The sequence below is a fragment of the Spermophilus citellus genome (assembly GCF_964194105.1).
Source record: "Spermophilus citellus genome assembly, chromosome: 3".
Taxonomy (NCBI): Eukaryota; Metazoa; Chordata; class Mammalia; order Rodentia; family Sciuridae; genus Spermophilus; species Spermophilus citellus.
In genome coordinates, this window is record NC_138184.1 from 215,192,484 (window position 1) to 215,205,952 (window position 13,469).

Consider the following 13,469-nt stretch of genomic DNA (forward strand, 5'->3'; position numbering starts at 1 on the left):
AATGTGAACAATCATTTGTCTGTTTTAAAATCCTTCAAGGCCTTTTCACATTTTCAAACACTTTTTACAACATCACTGAGGTACTGTTAGCACAGCACACAATATACTGTACATATTGAAAGTGCACAATTTGATGAATTTAATATGAGCATCACTTGTGAAACTCTTACCACAATCAAGGTAATGAAATGTCTAACATTCCCTCAAAATTTCTTTGTAAATCCCTTTTACCATGTCTCCTATGTAACCTGTATGTGCTCTGAAGTCAGACTGTCTGAGAATACAATTCTCATTCCAAATCTTCAATGCTAATTTTGGGCAAGTTGATTAAGTTTTCTATGTCTAAAGAGTCCACATTAAAGAGTGAATAACAATATCATTTATGCCATACATGTTTGGTGAGAATACAACAGGTATAGCTAATGTTTCACAATGTTCAGAGTAGCCTCCAGTGGCTTCTCTTTTGGATGAAAAGACAAAACCTTCAGCTCAGCTACAAGGAAGGGCTCTGTGTGGTCCTCCTCCTCAGTCACTGGCCTCCTTGTTATTCCACCTACTTGCCGAGTAATTCCTGCCCCCTGGCCTTAGCACCTGCTCTGCACTCTATTCAAAACATTCTCCCCAAATTTGCCTGGCTTGGCCCCACACTAATACTGTATCTCTGTTCAGAACACTAGGCTTTCCTGAACATCCTACGTGAACTATCTGCCCTGTCCCAATCCTCTTCCATTCACTCTGCTTCTTCTGTTTTCCAAAGAGCTGAGCACCTCCCAACTTACCATGTATTTGCCTATGTACTTACTGTATGTCTCCTTCCACTTAAACCTAAGCTCCATGAGAACAAGGACTTCGTCTATTTTATTATGGCTTCCCTAGCACTTGGGTACATTATAGGTATTAAAAATATGTGTTGAATTAATAGTGCTTGGTGCCCAACAGACGGCAGCTTACTACATGAACATCACCATCACCACCACCACCACCACCATCATGTGCCTTAACACTACCATACTGAGGGAACTTCCAACTGTACAAGAAACCATAGAAAAACCCTTCTCTCCAAATGAGGCCCACATCTGCATTCTCCTGGCTATGCCACTATCTGGATTTACACTCCTCCTTGCATTCTTGCCCCTGTCTAACCTTAATTTCTGGAACCCAAAGTGCTTGATTTCTTGCTTCTGAAATCAGCCCTCACCATTTCACAGCCATAATCACCTTCTCTTTGGAGGTTGGTCCACTTCACCCTCAGGAATCTGCTGAAATTAACCCCAGAGCTGCTGATCCTCCAAATAAAAACCCAGAGCCACACCTCCATCCTGTAACCTACCTGATGAGGACTTCCCCACAGCTCAGCTCACACTAGCAGGACATGTAACTTCAAATAAATTTATGCATGTTGACACAGTGACCTTTAATTCATAGAAATGCTTTCATGTCTTCACAAAACTTTCCACCTTCCGAAAATGCTTTAAAACTCATTCACTCACAGTTATTGAGAAACTTGCAATTGGGTCACCTGTAACATCCATTGATTTGCCTTTGTGGCAATTGCTATTCTAACACCAGTTACACAAACAGTAGCTTGTAGAACAATTAGGTATCTAGTTTCACACTAGGATGTAAGTCACTTTTCAATAGGTATTTGTAAATATATATTTTGTATGCCTTTCCTACCAAGGAGTCTTAGAGGTATTCAATGAAGATGTACTAAATTGGGTTTGCCTGGATTGCAAATTCTGCAGGATAGGGCTCTAGTATATAATCCTAGGTCATTTTAAACCCTGACTGATTTGCAAAGCCTGAGTACTTTGAATAAAATATATTTACTATAATAAAATATTCAAATTATCTTGCAAATACAGCATGCTATAAGGATGCTCAACAGTGTCTGTCCTATCAATGCTTTTCTGGATGATAACTACCCCAGAACCTGTACCTCTGATGGGTCTAAAGCACCCATCTCTAGACCTCAAGCCCTTTAGAGTGCTTGGCACAGAGTGTGTGATCAATAAAAAGTTATCAATTATGCTTTATCTTTTACACAGCACCAATCATCAAGTCCTGTCAATCCATATTATTTGAAAATCTGCGGTTAGCCACATGGGTCCTTTCCCATTCCACACTCATGCCATCTTATTATCTTTCTACTGTCCTCTGCCTCTACTGCAACTACTGCCCCTGAAGCCCATCCTTCATACTGAAATTTCAGTCATCTATATCTGTCCCATTTAAAACCCTTTCAGGATGCCCTGTGACCTAAAATAAATTCCGATCTCCTTGGCACTGCATATTAGAACCTATATGTTCAAACTTCTCTTCTGCCGCTCCCTCTCACTTTCTGCTTGAGTGATATTGATCCATCTCACTTTTCTTTATAAGACATCAGTCAACTCCTTCCTTGTTTTGTTCATCCTATGTTCTCACTTCAAAATCCTTCCAACCTTTTCCAACCTGGTTAATTTTACTTATCCTCCAAGACTCACATAAGGAATCACCCTTCATAATTGGCCAAGCAGCCCTTCTCTCCTCCCCTAGGTACCTGTGTTCCAGCATTTCTCCTGTATAAGGGTGGCATATCTGAGGCATATGATGAGGTAGGGAGTTTATTTCCCTTAAGAATAAAAACAAATTAGCTAATTTATGTAAAATAATATTTCTTGGCAATGCAAAGGCCCCACGTTAGGGGTTGAAATATCTATTAAGCAGTAAGTCGTTTTCATATGATTAGAAAGTAACCGTATATAAAATTGGTCACTATAAAGAATGAGGACCAAAGTACACACAGAGCCCAAAAGAACACTGAAAATAAAGGAGGCAAAACCTCAGCTCTTAGTCTTCTAAAGTGAAAGACACCAATTAGGACAGCCCAACATGGAAGGACAATTCCTGTAAAATGATATTACTAGAAGCAGGAGTTGAGGCTAGCAAGCTGGGCTGGTGGAAGTATGCTTTCAGTTATGCTTGGATGCTCATCTCGACCTTGCAGCCCTACCCAACAACTGTGTACCAGAAAGCAATAGCTGCAGATGAGAGAATGATCATGGCCTGAGCACTGCACCCAGGGCATCCCATGCAGATCATCACATGTTGCACATGAAGCCACTCAACAGTGGTGAACAGTATTCAATTTCCCCCTACAGCTCTCTCCTCCCCTCGCCTCTCAGTTCATTCTAATGTCTAAGATCAACTGAAAGAAAACTCAGAGGTGTCACTCATGTGCCTCCAATCTCTTAACAAATGTCTACACAGATTTTGCAGCCTGACCAATATGAATGCTGAAACATGAATAAACAACATGCTTTATTTAAGGAATATTTAGAATGCAATTTTCACTGAAAATTGGGCTTGCGTATGAAGCCACATATTGTAAAGCTAAGACCAGAGTTTCAGAGACTCAATTTTAGACCTTGATTATCAACCTCTTACTAGCTGTGTGACAGTGAGCAGATTGTTCGGTTCCTCTGTGGCTTATTTTTTCAAAGGTAGAATGAGATTAATAATAGTCCTTACCTCATCAGGCTGAATGAGAGAAGGTATTAAAGTGCTTAGCAATCAATAACCTTCTAAAATGATCGGCTGAGTGAGAAAACACTTAAAACCTTTTCACATGAGAAGTCAAACAACAACCCCACAGATTGCGCCTGTTTATCTTAAGCAAAACAAACACCTAGGAAAAACACTGGCAGCGAAGGGAACTTGAAATTGACTATGCGGGATCTTCCGCAAGTTATAAAAATAGCATAATTGAATCAGAAACCCTACCTTCCAAGAGGTCTGAACTGAATGAGTATGAGGAAGAAATAGATTTTGTCAATCAAGACCTTGTTGCAGTACCCCAACATTAGATACAGAATCGTGATTAAATTAATTAGGGGTCATGTGAATCACAGGAAGAGATAAGGAGCCTATCTATTTTTTCTAGTATCTGCCCTCCTATCATTAATGACAGTGGCTTTAAATAATGATCTTTGTTATCCCTTATAAGTATGGTTAAATCAGAAATTTGAGTAATTTTTAACTCCTGAAAAAAATCAAGGTTAGATGGTTTCAAACAATTGGACTAAAAAATGATTGACGCTAAATATAACTGGATGGCAGGAAACATGGTGGTGTTTTAAAACTGGAGACCCCCAAAGTATGTAGCGACCTGCACTGGGCATGTGTCCACTCACCAAATGATATTAGTTTTACTTGAAAATATTCAACAAGCCTCATTTTAAGAAAACACAATAAATACAAATTTTCAAAGAACAGCCACTCGGGGATAACTATTTGCATTAGAAGAGATTTCTGAATCACAAGACTTATTCATGGAAGGATTCCTTCCAACAGTAAATGTCCCTGGAATATAAAGAAACATTATTTGCAGAAACCATGTCTGCATTCTAGTACACAGGCAGGTTTGTATCAGTACTTCTGAGGAATTAACAAAATTAACTAAAATTTGAGTATCATAAAATAAAAATACAAGAAAAGACTTTGAAGATCATGGAGCTTAACCCTTTCATTTTATAAAAAAGAGTTAAGTCTAATGAGGTGATGTGAGATTTCACCTCTGATAGGCTTCGGACTAGAACCCAGAATCCCTGACCTGGTCCTCTAGTCACTTCCTACCACCCCAAATCAGTACCCCCTATTTCCCAATATGATTCCCATTATTTTGGATACTGTATGTTGAAACAGCTCTATAGCTGTCAATTTTTATGAAGCTAAGAGCCCATAGCTCCTAAGGTTACTCTCTTTATGTAAAAGCAGATCAATCTGGAAATGAAGCGTGGCAGAAGAGAAACGCCACACTGAAGAAGAGTTCTGGCCACAGGGGACCTAATTTCCCACATAACACCCTGGGCAATCTGAGGCTTTACTTCACTGGAGTTATGAAGAAATGGGATCATTGATTAATTCAACAATATTTGCTGTTTATCTATATGCCCCAAAGCCCTGCATGAAGCACTGGGATTAACCACAGGGTACTACAGACTCAGTCCCTCACAGTCTGTCAACGGCAGCCAGCGTTACTGAAGGGCTTCCATGTTCCAGACACAGCGCTCAGCACTGTGGATGATCTCATTTCATGTATCTAGTGCACAGTCCTATGAAATAGGTCTGTTTATGACCATTTTGTAGGTGCTGACTGAAGCACAAAGAGATGAAGTAACTAGACCAGAGATAAAAGTGGAATTTGAAACCAGGTCCCTCATGAATTTTCTGGGCTGACAGAGCTACAGGAGACATTAAATGCATACCTACAAATAATACTTAAATTCCAACTGTAATGAATTATACAAAGGAGAATGTTGAGCTACTCAAAGAGCTTTCACAAGAAAGATTACTCACCGTAAGATAGGGCTATTTTCCCCATCGATTAAATTATTCACTACTTACCAGTGGAATAGTGCTATTTATCTTTCAATATAAAATGCATTAATAAAACACATCTGTAGCAATGGGTGAAAAACAAAAAGACATGTTGTGAACTTCAGGTATTGACTACTGAGACCAACCTGAATTTTTCTATTCAAATCCTGGCTGCAAGTGGAAATCTCCTCTTATATTGTTGTGAGCTTGGGAAATGATTCTTTAACCTAACCAGCCCTGTTTTATGTGAACACTTTAAAACATATATATATATATATATCAGAGAAGGTGATAGGGCTTTTCTTTCCCTTTTCACATTCAATTCAGTAGAGGCATAGTGAAGTTTTCCAGATTTTCATTAAGTCTCTTTTCTTTAAAATTTTAAAAGTATCCATCATCACTCAAGCCAGCACGGGCAGCCCTGGTTGCATCCTCATTCTTCATGCCCATCACCATAAAAATATAGATTCACCTCTCAGCCCTCAAGTCTGACCGATTTGTGTCAAAAGAGGGTGATTAGTAGACTGAGGGACACTATCATCCACCTAACAGAATGCCTACTCCCTCACTAGTAATGTTTCCACCCAGATCTGTTTTAAATGAACTGGGATAACCGTGCAGGGACACTTCATATAACAGGCAGCTTGTGGGTCACAAACAGAGGTCTTAGGAGCTGACGTGCAGCCATGCTTGGCCTCTAAGCCACGTGCACCAGCATGGATCTGCATCTGCCAGAAAGAAGGGTGCCGTGGTCTGAATGTGTCCCCAAAGCTCACATGTTGAATACACTTCCCCATGCAATAACAGCATTGAGAGGTGGGACTTTCAAAAGGTAATTGGGTGATGAGGGCTTTGTCCTCAAGAGTGGACTGATGCCATTATCATAGGGAGCTGCTTTGTCTGTCGTAAGTGAACTCAGTCTAGTCTTACCCTCTCTTGCTGGCTCTTACCTTCCACCATAGGATGTCACCTGGCAGGAAAGTGCTCACCAGATGCTGACACCTTGATATTGGACTTTCAAACCTCTAGAATTGTAAGAAATAAATTTCTTTTCTCTGTAAATTACCCTATCTTCGGTATTCTATTAGAGCAATACAAAACAGACTAAGAAGGGCTTCTCTTCCTTTGCACAGGCACACCTCGGCTTGCCAAACCATGTGCCTGAAGGCTGTTTTCTCCTCTGCTGCATTTCTTAACATTCATGTCAGGTATTCTATAGGCTAGCTAGAGCCACGAGTGACTTAACCCTGTCAAAGTCACATCTCTCTGGATCTCATTTTCCTCACCTCTAAAATGAAAAGATGGACAAAATAAATTCTAGGCCTCCTTCTATATTGAAAACATGAAACAACAAAAGCTTAGGCTTCCATGTTCGTTTGTTTTGGGGTTTTGGTTTTTTTCAGAGTTGTGGTATGATCTGTCTAAGAGAGAAAAGGAGCTGGCTCTAGAGTTCCAGGAGGTGTCCCATGGAAACTTGGGCAGGCCTCTCTGGGCGCTCCAGCCCTGGCAGGCCCGTTTCCCAGGGCTGCTTTAGATCCTCACCCCTCCCTCCAGGGGGAACTAAGACCCACTCCTTGCTGAGGGCCATTGCCAAGTAGGAATGACGCATCAAAATTTCCTTGCCAGCGTACCCCATGTTGCTTAGAGGACATTCGCTGTGACATTGCATGTATGCTTTAGTAAGGTGACCCTGCTCAAGGACCAGGGCGGATCTGGGTTTAGAGCTGATCAGGTTTTAGGGAGTATCCCGACGTCCTTGGGTTTAGGGAAGTTCCAGGTTTAAGGTGTACCCTGGTGGGGGGGGGGGGTAATAGGGCGTATCCTGCTGTCTCAGGCACACCGATCCTTGAGTTATCGTGGAATTGAGAAAGTATTTTGGGACGTGAATTGTGCGGCAGAACTGGGATTTTCCCAGAACGTGTGTAGAGGCCGGTGTGAGTTCGGGAATAAAGAATTGCTGTTTGAATCTACAAGGTGTGTGGTGGCTCGTGATTCTGTGCCCAGCCAAGACTGTGGCAACTCCTTACCCACACGTGGCCAGGTTGGCCAATGAGAGGAGCCACACTAGGGACTGACAAATGTAAAACGTGCTGCACAGATGTGTACACTGGCTCCTCCCCACAGATTTTATCCCCCAGACTGGCCACAGGGAGTTGTTTTTGTTCACATGCCTCCTGATTGCCTTTACTATTTTTCCGATTATCAACAGAGCATAGGAGAGTGACCATCTGCCTCCTTGTCTATTTTTGCCATTTGCAGAACCAAATTGGCCATTGAGAGAAGGTTGAAATGGAGGTCTCTCTCTGTTTGGGAGAGCTACTCCAGCTTCAGTGATCCCTCCTGGTGCTGCCAGGTGACTCTGTTCCAGCACAACCTCCCAGGTTGTGTTAGGAGGAAAAAGCATCTCCTTGCAACAAAGGACCTCAACCAAGGTCTCACCATGGAATAAAGGTAAAGAGCAGCCTCTTTCGAAGCGTTCACAGCAAATCACCGCGTACCTCCTCTACCTAACCCATACTACAGAATTCGGAAATAAAACACCCAGGCAAATTGAAGCATGAATTCTGCTTAAGTCTCACTGCAGAAATATACATTCTTGGGAAATAAACTGAAAATATCTTGGCTTCTTAATTCTGGATGAAAGACTAGTTTCCTCTATCTCTTACTTCTGATTATATTTTCTGGGCAAAAAAAAAAAAAAAGTATGACCAGATCAGGCCTGCTTGACGTGAATTCAAGATGTCACAAGTGAGCACTTTCCCCGGGAAGATGCCTGAGGTCAGCTCATAAGCAATTCCCTGGGGCTGGTGGCTGCTTGCCCTGTGGCTCCACTTTGGTCCCCAGTGGCAGGTGTACTGGTATATCCATCAAGCTGTCTCCAGGGATTTGCCACAGTTGCTCCCCCCTACCTCAAAACTAGAGAATCAGATAAAGTCTCACTGCAAGGAAATCAGTCTAGCAATTATTCAGATCAGCCAATCCTTCTACCCACCCCCCAACACACGCAGAACTAGCACCATGCTTGGCTACTCTGCGTGCCCAAAAGTTGTGTGAATATTTAACCAAGGAAACATCTCTGGAAAGCGTCCATGGCTTGCTAGTGACATAATGCTATCACTATGACTATAATTTTAAATAATCCTTCAACATAAACTAACTCCATGTGGAGTGAGCCTGTTCTCATGAAAAGCTGTCCGCACTATAGACACCCTGTTGTTTTTTTTTTAAAGATAACTATAGGGCTGGAAGTAGAGAGAGCTTTCAAACTGATTCAGGATCAAATATTTATTCAGCAACACACTGAGTAATTGTGTAAATGAGCCTCAATTTCCACAGATTGATAAATCTCCACTTAAAGGATTATTGTTAGAGTTGGAAAAAATGTAGTCGTTCCTCATCCTCATCTTCACAGGACTGATTTTTAGGACCCCCCGGGATACCAACATCTACAGATGTTCAAGTCCTTTATATAAAAGGATATAGTATTTGCATATAACTTATGTGTATCCTTCCATATAATTTAAATCATCTCTACGTTACTTGTCATACCTAATACTATGTGTATGCTATACAAATAGCTGTCCTATATCATTTAGGGAATAATGACCAGGACAAAAAGTCTGTACTTGTTCAGTTCAGATGAATCTTTTTTTTTTTTTTTTTTTGGATCCATTGTTGGTCAGACCCATGGATGTGGAACCCCAGACACAAACAGCCTGCTATCCATTTAAACAGGTCAATGACATGCCTGCCCCAGAGTAGGACATCACCACTGTTTCTTGCCTCAAGTCATTTGTTTTCCCTTTCTTGCCTCTCCACCCAACCAGAAATACCAAAAGGATCAAAGTAATCCAGCAGGTGCTGTACACATGCGAGGTCTCGCTGAAAAGTCTTCTTAACTTTAATTAGTGAAAGCTCACAAGTGTTCTAAAGCCAGGCGGGCTCTTCCTCACATAACGTCAGAGCTCCTACCCAATCCACCCGCTTTATAGATGCCCTTTCACATCTCGGAAGTCCTTGCAGAAAATGCAGAAAGACAAGTGAAGTGCTGAAGTTTGGAAAAGGGGTACCTAAGAAACATTGCCCACAACTTAAAGAAGAAAGTTAACCCCACAGGGCATCTTCTGGTTTATCCCAGCTTCCAATTATTAATCTGTCATATCCCTCTGTACCCTGACTCCTTCCTATTAGGATCACAGAAAGGTCATGGTTTCTGCAAAACCAGTTTGAAGCAATGCTCCATGAAGCCTCTATGTCTGAATGATAAAACTCAACCAAACCCAGGTGCTGGATTTACACAGAAACCTGCTTGCCACACATGACCACCTGTACTCAAATTATCTATTTGAATCACTGAGAATAACAGTTCTTCCTGGGATCAGAGGTGGAATCTAGTTGAGATGATTATCTCAACAAATTTAGATACTCAGTTTTATGAACTGATGTCTGGGTGAATTGGAAAAGCACAGTCAAGAGTCATCATAAATAAAAGCTCTCGATTCTACCAACACCGCAAGCTTAGGGGGCCAAATCTAATGAAATGCTCTTTGTTTGTTAGTGCTTTTACCCATATGAACACAATATATAAACCTAGAATCGATTCTCTTAAAAAGATTCCTGTCAAAAATCTGTATTCACCTTAGAGATGGCCAGACAAAAATTATCCGTACACAGCAAGTTCTCAGTGGCCCATTTCACAGTCTCTCCAAACTAGTACTAATTGAAAAGGAAAATTCTATTCCTTAATAATGATCGCCCATAAATAGTTCCTGGGTTGAGTCAGATTTATAGTGTACCTTCTTTCCAAGGAGGCGAAGAGACAAACTCATGCTGTTCTCATGCGCCAAAGGCATTTCTTTGGCTCGGAGATTGTTCTAAACTGATGATTGCCATTCCTCTCGCCACCCCCCTCACCCACCTACTGCCATTCCAATTCTGTCAGCTCTGGCAGTGGTGGGTGAGCTATTACATCCAAAAGGAAAAAGAAGAAACAGAACTTTAAAAGCCTTCCCAGTTTGGGCCCCTCTGCAATAGGAGCAGCAACAGAGACTCTCAGAGTTGCTCTGGACAGAAATGAAGCCTTATTGTAAGTGCCAGGGATCCGTCCTGGGACCAATTGCCACAGGAAAGTCTATGGGAGCTTCCCAGGACTTCCATTCTCCCCCACAGACATGCAAGCCTTTCCCATGCAGACCCATGTGCACCCCTAAGTCATTTTCAAGGCAGAGAGAGGTTCAAACCCACATGATAAAGTTATTACCCCAACCACAAACACATTCTTGTGAGAATGAAAGCCCAAGTGTGTCCAAAGACTATGTTTTTTACTCAGTGTTAGGGTGAGAGGGACAATGAGTTCCTGAGGAGAAAAACTGAAGTTGGAAAGGAAAAATGAAGTATGTGTGTAGGTAAAACAGGTTTGATCCCGCCAGTATGCCCCAGCTGGATGAATATTTTATGGGTAACCAAGTTTATTGAATAAGATAAGGTATGGAAAGATAAAGAATGGAAAATGTAACACTGATTTATTATAATTGAAATACCTAATGTAAGGGAGTTCTGGAAAGAAACGGACTTTGAGTTGTTGTGCAGCTATTGAAAACACCCATTTGCAGATTTCTGCCTTATAAAATGTACAATGTATTTTCAGGTAGAACAAGCCTGTGCCACGGAAAGGATGACGTCGGTGAGCCTTTGATTCATGTGGATGGAAAGTAGCACATACTTCTCCATCTTCCTTGGGAAAACCTGAATCCAAAAGAAACCCAGTGTAAAAATGTCAGCCCAACCCAGGAAGTTGTCTACTTCCTAGTGGAAACTGGCTGCATTAACTGAACTGTCAATGCAAAAGAAAAATTGTTTTGGTTTTTTGTTTTGTTTTTGTTTGGTTTGGTTTGGTTTGGTGTGAGTTTTATTCTTGTTGTTGCAGCAAAGTCTGACTTAGGATTGATCCCCTGTGACATTCTGTGTTGTCCCTGTCATACTGTGCTTGAGTCACCCAGGCATCTGCTCTTGGAGATGGAGCTGAGCCTGGACTATCAAGAGGGAGGGAAAGTGCTATCTTCCCTCTTCCACGACTACAAGAAAGGTCACATGAAGGTGGCACAGACTTACCAAAGCTCAGTCTGGATAGACTCTTAGTCCCCAGCATGGCATGATTTGAGCTCCAATCATCCAGATTTAGGGTAATGTACTTTTAAATATTGCATTATATTTCAACACTGTGAAATCTCTGCTGGGGGAGAATCAATTTCCCACTGGTCACCACCCTGGCAATAAGTGAACCAGAGGTTTTGAAACAAGGACTAGAAACAGGACAAACTCCTTGGGCCTAGACTCCGGAGCATGCAGAGGTCTGAATCATCTCTCGGTGGAGTCAAGGGGAACTGAGCCAAGAAGGAGTGGAACAGAAGACTGCACAGCTGGGCTCGGGCCTGAGGCCCTGTGAGTCCAGACTTGTCTGGGGACAGGTGTTAACTATACTCCGGGGTTTGCCTTCTTTGTCCTCAAGGCTTTGGCATGTTCTGAGGGACCAAGCTCTGTGGTGGTTGCCTGGAAGAAAGCTGTGGAGAACACAAGAAGAGGTGCTCTGTGGTGGCCACATGGAACAGGGATGCACAGGGCAGAGAAGTCCTCTCGAGAGTCCCAGAGTTACAGATGACAGAACCAGAATGGGGAAAAGGACACATTTCTTCAAAAATACCCCAGAAGTAGGACAGTCTAATTCGACAACATCATTTAACAGGATCTTGAGGGGAATGTACTTCCAGCAATTTGATGGGCAGGTTCCTTTCTGATCATGATAATTTAGGATTAAAAACTAAAGCATACCACAATCCCATTTTGTCTGTTTGTTTTTTAATCACAGGCTGGTAAAGGTTTGGAGTATACATACTTGTGGAGGTTACTATAATTAGTCTCTGTTGTAAAAACTACTAGTACTTTCACATGCCTGGGTCTCCTCTTCTTCCTAAGCATGCAAAAATTTTACACATAGCCTTTGTGCTGGAGCATGATTACGTGCCTAGATCTACACAATGGAACGTGCACAGAAGATGAACATGCACATGGATGCCAAGGCAGCAGGGGCTGGGGTGCCATCACCAAGGTTTCCTTTCCTTTGTTACAGAGACAGTGAAGGTCACAGGTTGAGGTGGGGTGACAGCATCACCAAAAGAAGGCTCCCTGGGTCCCTGCCACAGCAAACACACTTCACTTTGCATTTATGTAAACAAGAGATGCTCTTCTGTTGTGCTAAACCAGTTAGGTGCCAGAGTTTATTTGTTATGGCAACATATCTTGGCTGGTGTATCCCAGCAAGTACAAACACAATTTACAGGCAAGGAAGTAAGGTTCACACAGAATAAGACATTTGCCTGAGGTCCCTTGCCCAAGGTCACATAATCGAGTATGCAGGAGGCAAGAAGATTCAAATCCAAGCTCTTGTGACTCCAGTGTCAAAACTCTACATTCCATACACATGTCACCACCTTAACCTCACCATAAACTTCACCATTGAACACACTACCTGCACCTAAGTGCCAGCCCTAAAATTGCAGTCCTGCAGATGAGGAACCAAGATACAAGGAGACAAATGACTTCAAATTTCTTAGTCACTGGGAGTCAAAAATCTAAATTTCTTAACCTGTTTCACATATAATGCTATTTTCATTGCATTTTCTTCTGGTCCCTCTAAGAAATTCTGAATTTATATCCATGATTAAAATAAAATAAAAAACCAAAATATAGAATATCATTTAAAGGTGTGGATGTAATCATGATTATATGATATTCATGCATACACAGTCCCAAGCCAGAAACAACATTTTGATCAGTGAAGCTCATACACATGATGATGGCTGGTGGCTCCACCAGGTAGCCTAGGTGTGTAATGGGCTGTACCATCTAGGTTTGTGTAGGAACACTCTAAGATGCACAATGAAAATGCCTAATGTCACATTTCTCTGAATGTATCCCTGTCATTAAGTGTCAAATGACTATATGAAAAAAGACTTGAAGAAAATATACCAAATATTCATTATCCATCCTATAAATATTTATGAGTACCTACTATGCCCCAAGCATTTTTTGGCACAGACACAGAGCGTAAA

The 13,469-nt window shown here is 41.7% G+C and overlaps 1 protein-coding gene across 2 annotated transcripts in view; it reads right to left on the bottom strand.

Moving 5' to 3' along the window:
• The window catches only part of DGKI (diacylglycerol kinase iota), a gene marked incomplete at its 5' end in the record, with an annotated part of 420,328 nt that overhangs the window by 313,455 nt on the left and 93,404 nt on the right, over positions 1 to 13,469 (bottom strand). The window lies entirely within an intron of this gene.